Here is an 8,156-nt window from a genome sequence, read left to right on the forward strand (position 1 = left end):
ATCCTATTGTGATTTCTACTCGTTACAATGAATGAGATACTTTCTTATACTTCTTATGTGTAAACACTCTTTTTTAATCAGCATACATCCTTGTATTGTTTAAGAATTCTTCTTTCTTCTGAAAAGCAATGTTTTCTTTATCATGGTGCATCTGGTTTAGTTCAGCTACTTTGAGTTTTGGCAACGTCCTTTGCTTTTCTGGTGGACTACAGGTTACTACCACACACCTTTTAGCTTCTGATTTTAAACCATCGGGAGAACAGGGATATCACCAGTGATAAAGCCAAACAGTGGAGTGTCTAGACATGGAGCTATTACTTTGCCTGTAAAGTACAGACTTTTTATCTCAATCTCAGCTTTTGGGTAATAATATACAATAGAATTTGCCATCACAAAATTCACAGTATTACTGGTAAACTTCTCAACGGGTACATAGTTATTTTTCATTAACGTAGTTGTATGTATGCGATCCCTCATGGTTAATACTTGATGACCTTATACCTCGCCAATCACCGTTTTTAGTGTACTGCTATCAGCTGAAAAATGTGCTACCATAATGCTATCTGTTGAAAAATATTCTACCACAAACTGTTTTGTATTCTTTACCATTTTTGATAATCCATTTTAATCATTCATCAAATCTGCTGGATTCACTTTGTTAGTGCAAGCAGCTTTTTCGGTCTTTTTTCATTACCATGGAGGTGACAGCAATAGCAACTCCTCCCGGATGTCTCGTTGCTCTAACAGCATTTTCTTTGACATAACAGTCGACTGCTTTATGGCTGGGTTTTTGACACAGGAAACATATCATTCTTTTGGGTCATTATTCAGGTCTCGTAAAATTCCTACCTTGAACAAGTACATTGCTGATATACCTCAGATTGAATGTATAAGCACGAGCATCAGTAAACGTGTCTTCAGTTCCAGTAATTTCAGCCAACAATTTCAGTTCTTTCTCTTTCAAGAACACAAAATCACTTATCAAAACTCCATACTCTTCATTTACAGCCAACGTTAAAGAAATTTCATCATATTGGCGGGAAATTGTCGAGCAGTCTTACCTTTGTAAAGTTTCGAAACTTAGTTTAAAGTCCTTCTACGGTGCATTCAAATCCTTTTAACAAAGCATTTTTAACACAACGAAAATTAACTGCTTCATAGGGTGTCAATTGATGATATATGCTTAGTGCTTTTCCCTGGAGTAACGATGCTAAATCTATGCTCCAAATCTCAGCTTCCTGTTCTGCAGCTGTTGCATAAACTGTAAACTGGTTTAGATAGGCTTCCATATCGTCAATCTTTTCATTAAAAACATAAATCCTATTAAGATGTACTCTATTTACAAACAACAGCATCGCTTATGTCTGTTTTTTTCTTTCTAATTTCAACTTCATCTGCAACTTTTGAACCTCTCCCTATGCTGTTCGTTCATTTCTTTCCTCTAATTCCCTCTCTCTTGCTTTTTTCCCCTTTCTCTCTCTCTCTCTCTCTCTCTCTCTCTCTCTCTCTCTCTCTCTCTCTCTCTCTCTCTCTCTCTCTCTCTCTCTCATATGCTAATGATTTCCCTCTCTCTGTTCTTTCCTCTCTCCTTTTTTCTCTTTCGTATTTCTCAATTGTTCTTCCTCTCTCTCTCTCTTACATATGCTAATGTTTTTGTTCTATCGGGTCTTTTCTCTCTCTTTATTTTCTCTTTCATTTTTCTCTTTAAAAAAATCTCTTATCTCATCCCATCATAACCTAGGGTTTAACCTATCATCAATAAGTTCCCTTATTCTTCCATGTTGACTTATTTATCGTATAACACCGTAATTCGTGTCAACTGTTTGGCCGACAAATTTTTTAGATTTAATTATTTCAAAATTAAGAGGTGTATCTCTTGACATCTGCTTGGAATTTTTTAAATTCAGATTATTGTATCTTCGCTAGGAGAATGTCTGGATTTCATGTTTCAAGTGTTATTTTTAATAAAAAAAAAAAAAAAAAAAAAAAAAAAAAAAAAAAAAAAAAAAAAAAAAAAAAAATAAAAACCTGTTTTATTGCTAAAATTTCCTTTTCTTATATTCACATAAGCGCATTCGATTGCTTATGCAACCTTTTTTTTCTATCAGTGTATGTGAATAATCAATTTTACCTCAAGAATTTGAAGTAATGATACTTATATTTTTTTTTTCATAAGATTATCATGAAACATTTTCTTTCATCAAGGCTGGACATATAGAACGTAGTTCATTTCCTTCGATCGTGTCTTGATAAATCATATGTTGCATTTCTCTAAACTATATTTATCGAATTTTTTTATATTTTCACAATTACGCTGAACAATACAAAAATTGTCAGAAACAGTAACTAGATATGCCTAAATCATAAAATTTGACTAGAAAAAACGCAGCCTTGAATATATTATGCTATTACTGCCTTACTCATGTGTGGGCTTTTGATACATATAATGTATTAAGCATATGATGTTATAATTCCCAGAGTTGAGGGAACTTACCAATTGAAGCCTATACTTATGAATATTATCACTATAATATAAAAATTGGCAGACAATTTTCTTTTTTTGTTTATATTATTACAATTTTATGTTATATTTATGCTGAAAGATATATGAAATATCAGAGATGACAACTATTAATTCAAGGTCTCCATGGCTTGAAGAGTAAATTTGCCTAAAAGGTCAGCAAACAACAATATATCATGTACCAATGTCTTACTCATATGCTGGCATTTGGTGTATGTAGCATATATATTTTTCCATTTGAGGGGTTGTGTTCACGATTGTTAAATAACTCAGAAATATAATGATTATGTCCTCATGATCCCTAGTGGTGAAGCACAATTACCACTAAAACCTCAAACTAACTCTTCAAAAGATTAATCAGACAATTTCTATGAAAAAAAAAAAAATAAAAAAAAAAAAAAAAAAAAAAAAAAAACTTTAACACCAATATATGAAAATACGAAATTTTCAGATAAAACTTAAATCAACTTTTTTGTTTATGAAAGATTATTTACCATTAATATATGAAAAAATGGGAAACTTTGTATTCTAAAATTTGTAGGAGGGATTTGCGAAATTATACACACATGAAAAATGGCAATTTACACAAATATTGCCAATACTTTTTTAAATACATATAAAAAAATGAGGACTGATAAAGAAAATATTTTCTTTACAAGGGTTTTATATTATGAGAAGTTTTTGAGAAAAAAAGGTAGATCAAGTTAATAATCACCCCAAAATAATTCTATTTTAATGGGGCAGAGTCTCTCCCCTATTAAAATCAATCAGAATAATCAACTATCACAAATGCTTAAAGTTAGCGTTATTTTAGGTCTACAACTTAACTAGTGTTAAGAGTAATAAGGACTAGAGTCAAAGTGATAACAGACTTATACAAAAAAGGGTAATATATTAGATAATACAGATGGCTCACAAAAATATTTCATAGTGCAACTCAAGCAATATAAAACAGGTTCATTTCACACATTTTACATAATTATAGTTTTACTTCTCGAACCATACTCGCCTGTGCAAAATAGTGGGAAATCTCAAAAGTATTGTATTCAATTCAAGAAATACAAATACATATGTGCCGTACAACAGAGCATTGGTCCAAATTATACAATTAGTTTTGGACAACAGATTATTACATGGCTTAATTTCGTTAACAGCAGGTTACATAAAATTTTAGACTCGGTGATTCAAGCAAATAACAAAACAGCAGCTATATAGAATTCTTGAAACATCCTTCCTTTAAAGCAATCCAAAAACAATTATGACACTATGCTTAGTCAATTATATTAAAACTAGAGTACTATAAACAATTCACTCAAAAATGGTACTATGACCCGACAACTATATTAATTAAGAGGCATGACTTGGCCCCATTGAAACAATGTTATTTTGAGGTTACTGCAAATTCCTACTTCTTTTTTATTTCTTGGCAGATTTCTTTCATTTATAAACCCTTGGAAAGAAACCTTTATAAAAGTTATCCATAGGAGGTGTCATATCCCTTGTCTTTTTTTATATTCATTATTTTTTCAAAGTATAGAAATTACTTTCAATGTTGGCCATTTTTCATATGGAAAGTTTCCGTCTTTACAAATTTACAGGTTGCAGGTAATGAAATTTTCCTTCTTTTCATGTTTGAATGTTGAATAGACAATAAATTTAGAAAAAAAAAAAGTAGTTCTGAAAATTTTAAGTTTTGAGAAAACCGTTTTTTTAAGACATTGGCTGAATATACTATAGTGTACATGCGTATTAGCTTTTAGGGGTGATCTCCCTCAACACTGGAGGTCATAAGAACATGATCATTATATTTGATGGTTATTTACTAAGCAGTGATGGGCCCCTTACCTCAAATCCAGAAATATATATGCTACATGTAACAACTACCCTCTCATGACTAAGCCATTGCTAGCACAATATTTTCTTAACATGTTTTTAGGGCAAATTTTTATTCTTTATCAAAATGTAGTTATTGTCTCTGAAACTTAAGCATCTTTCACCATTATCATAACATATAAATTGCAAATATATAAACAGTAGATAAAGAAATACGGCATTCATTTTTTTGTCTGAGATCCGTTGAATATATTTTAGTATGTATAAGTATGGCCTTTTAATTGTACTTTTCCTTAACCATGACAATCATAAGGTCATAATCATCACATTTCAGGGTTATTTACTGACAGCGGTGAGCCCCTTCCCTAAAGTCTAGAATTATTTAAGCTATGTGTACCTAATGTCCACATGTATTTTCTGGCCAAATTTTACACTAGTCATATCTAGTTATTGTCTATGACACTTTTTGCATCTTTCATTATAACTATAACAAAAGAATTTAAAATATCTAAACAGGCAGACAAAAAGATATGATGACTATAACTTCAAGAAATGCAACAAGCGTTTATCTATGACACCATTGAAAGAAGGAAATTGCCTTCTCTTTCTACCTTGGTGAAAGAAAATCATGTTCTTGAAGTTTATGAAGGGACTACCATAAATATCTTACCTTCAAATGCTTGAAGAAAAAGTAAATAGATAAGTACCCTGGTCAGGAAACGGTTGTGTAAAGGACCGGATGTAATTACATAAATATGAAATATGATGTTGTAGCCATAATTTTTTCTTTAATAAAAAAGCTATTTGAAACATAAAATGTATATATTCTCCTAGCAGGTAATGCAATAATCGGAATTTCCAAATTTCTAAGCAGAGGACGTGAATCGCAACCCTCAACCCTTGTCCAATTCAAACACAATAATGGTACTGTTATAGAGATTAGAGACATGAATGTACGATAGAATACAGTAGAGGGATCAGTAGCAGAAGGTTAAACTTAAGTTTGGATCTGAGATCAGAAGAATTTGTAGTTATCTCGTTGATTGCCTAGAAGTGTGTATCTGCAATGTAAACTTAGCCTTATATACTCCCATTGGATACATAATTTATGGCTGTGTCATGTGATACTTCAGAGACCCTCACTCCCAAAATGCTCACATAAGGATCTTTGTAATAAAATAACTTTACGTTTACATAATATCATAAGATGTAACTAAAATGATTCCTATCCACTACATGAGAACACATTTGCAAATAATCCCTTATTCAATAAGATATAACTGGATCTCGGCATCGAGAACCATGATAAATGACGACACTTCCATTCTAACTTCCAATTATGTTGAATACTCGTTTTAGAACCTACATTGCAATAGACTTCACATGCCATACACCATATTAGATTTGTATGTATTGTAGCAGAATTATTATAAATCACAATTTATTCACATCATTAATATAGAAATGATTGAGTAATTATATAACTTGATAATAAGTATAATTTGATAATAAATATAAATACTATTATTACTACTCATATCTGCAAAACCACCTATTTTATGCCATATACCCTGTATTCATTTTTTTCCTAAACAGCAATGATATAGTTTTTTTTTCTTTTTCATCAAAAATGAGACATAGAACTATTCTGCAAAATTTAGACTAGGATAGAAATTTAAACAGTTACATATGAAATTTATATAAAGAAATTCTAACAAATTTTCAACGCTAAGAATATCCGTTGTCGGAAGAAATAAAATTTTTTAAGTGATCCAAAAAATTCCACCGGAAAAGAAATTTTAACAGCATTCAACAGGATCAAATGCCCTCTACCAAAAACTGATGCATTTAGCTTAAAAAAATCTAATAAAATATCCTACAGAGCCAGCCAGATCCCCCGTATAGTATTCAAGAAAATTCCAACCGAATCAAAGGTATTATTGCCAGTATGAAGCAAAAATCTTTTATCGAAAAATTCATAAAAAAAAAAAAAAAAAAAAAAAAAAAAAAAAAAAAAAAAAAAAATGGTTCAGTACACCAAAAGGCATCATGTTCAAAATGAATCGCATAAATTTTTCATCGGATCTCAGACTATACACCCAGAGGGAATCCGTGAAAATTTCATTAGCATTTAGGGCACTATTGCCAAAAAGGATCGGAGAAACTTTTCTGTACTCAGAAATGGCATCCCACTAAACAGACTGCAAATTCCTCGAAAGGGTTTGTGTTTTCCTATTAACTTTAAGCGGATCTCTCATCTCGAGATAAGGAACCGGTCAGCACCTGGCCAAGCGGGTTCGTTCAGCTATTCTTAGAACGCAACAGGAAACTTCCTTGTTGCCAGGTCATCAATAACTGGTCTTTGGTTCTTATTTCTTGAGGAAGGGAGAAACGTAGTGGTTCGTATACACACACACACACGCACACACACACACACACACACACATATATATATATATATATATATATATATATATATATATATATATATATATATATATATATATATATATATTACTGTTATATATGCACAAACGAAATAAAACTGTGTATGAATTATATCAACCTTAAAATCGGAAGCCACTATGAAGTATGAATACTTACCTTTGGATGTTAATGCTTGATCGCAATAATCAGAATTGCGTAACTGAATTATCATGTAATTTTGCAGTTGTTATGATCGTTATAGTATGACCTAAGTCAAATTTTCAAATGTAGATTATTCAGAATGTTCATCATGTTCCAACTTGTAACAAGTTACAAATAAATATTAATTAACAAGTTAAGAGAGAGAGAGAGAGAGAGAGAGAGAGAGAGAGAGAGAGAGAGAGAGAGAGAGAGAGAGAGAGAGAGAGAGAGAGAGAGAGAGAGAGAGAGAGAATGACTTGAAAGGTGAAGAAACCAACACTTTCGTTTAATCACTTTTAACATCTAATTTTCACGTCACTTTTTCAAGTAAACCCGTGATTTCGTCGCTGAAAATACGTTTATCAACAAATGAGTGCGTAACTTGATTCTAGTGAGGAAGATTTAAACGTAGGAATACTGATCAACATGTTTTTAAGAAGTTGTGTACTGATTATTGACGCAGTTTACTTAGGTTGTCAATTAAAACAGACATAATGAAAGTGTCATAATCATGTCACCCTTGCAATTCTTGAAATAAGATTACAATAATGGCAGGTCACACTGAAATTCATAATTGATACGATATTCCAATGGTAATATGCTGTAGATCCTGTTTCATCATGTAAGTTTCCAAAAAAAGCCCGTCATCTTTAATATACCGTATACAGTACACTCCTGGCAAAACACTAAGGTACTTGGACGGTTGCATTGCTATGCAACCTTGATTAGCTCCATCTAATACGGATTAGGTAAAATACTAAAGTAATATTTCTCGTACAGTACCATCTGCTGATCGATAGAATTTCACTGAAAAAAAAAAAAAAAAAAAAAAAATTCTCAAGATGAAATTGACTGTAGACCCCAATCTTAATCTGTAAAAATGTAATTTCATAGGGTTGGCCTTTAGTCGAAATTTATTCAGGCGGCCCCGGCCCCCACCAAAAAAAATGGTTGATAACTCATACATTGGCTTTTTCATATCTTAAACCTGTCAATATTTTAGGGTGCAATAATACAAACAAGAGAATTAAAGTCTTAGTTGAGTTCTTGATCTTGGAACGTTTGGGCTATTTATGAAAATCTAATGGAGTGGTTCTTTACACTTTAAAGCCTTTAGTAGAAATGAAAACATTCATCAGAAACCATGGGAATACATATTAACAAGAGATTTTAT

The sequence above is a fragment of the Palaemon carinicauda genome, chromosome 33 (genome assembly GCF_036898095.1).
Source record: "Palaemon carinicauda isolate YSFRI2023 chromosome 33, ASM3689809v2, whole genome shotgun sequence".
NCBI lineage: Eukaryota > Metazoa > Arthropoda > Malacostraca > Decapoda > Palaemonidae > Palaemon > Palaemon carinicauda.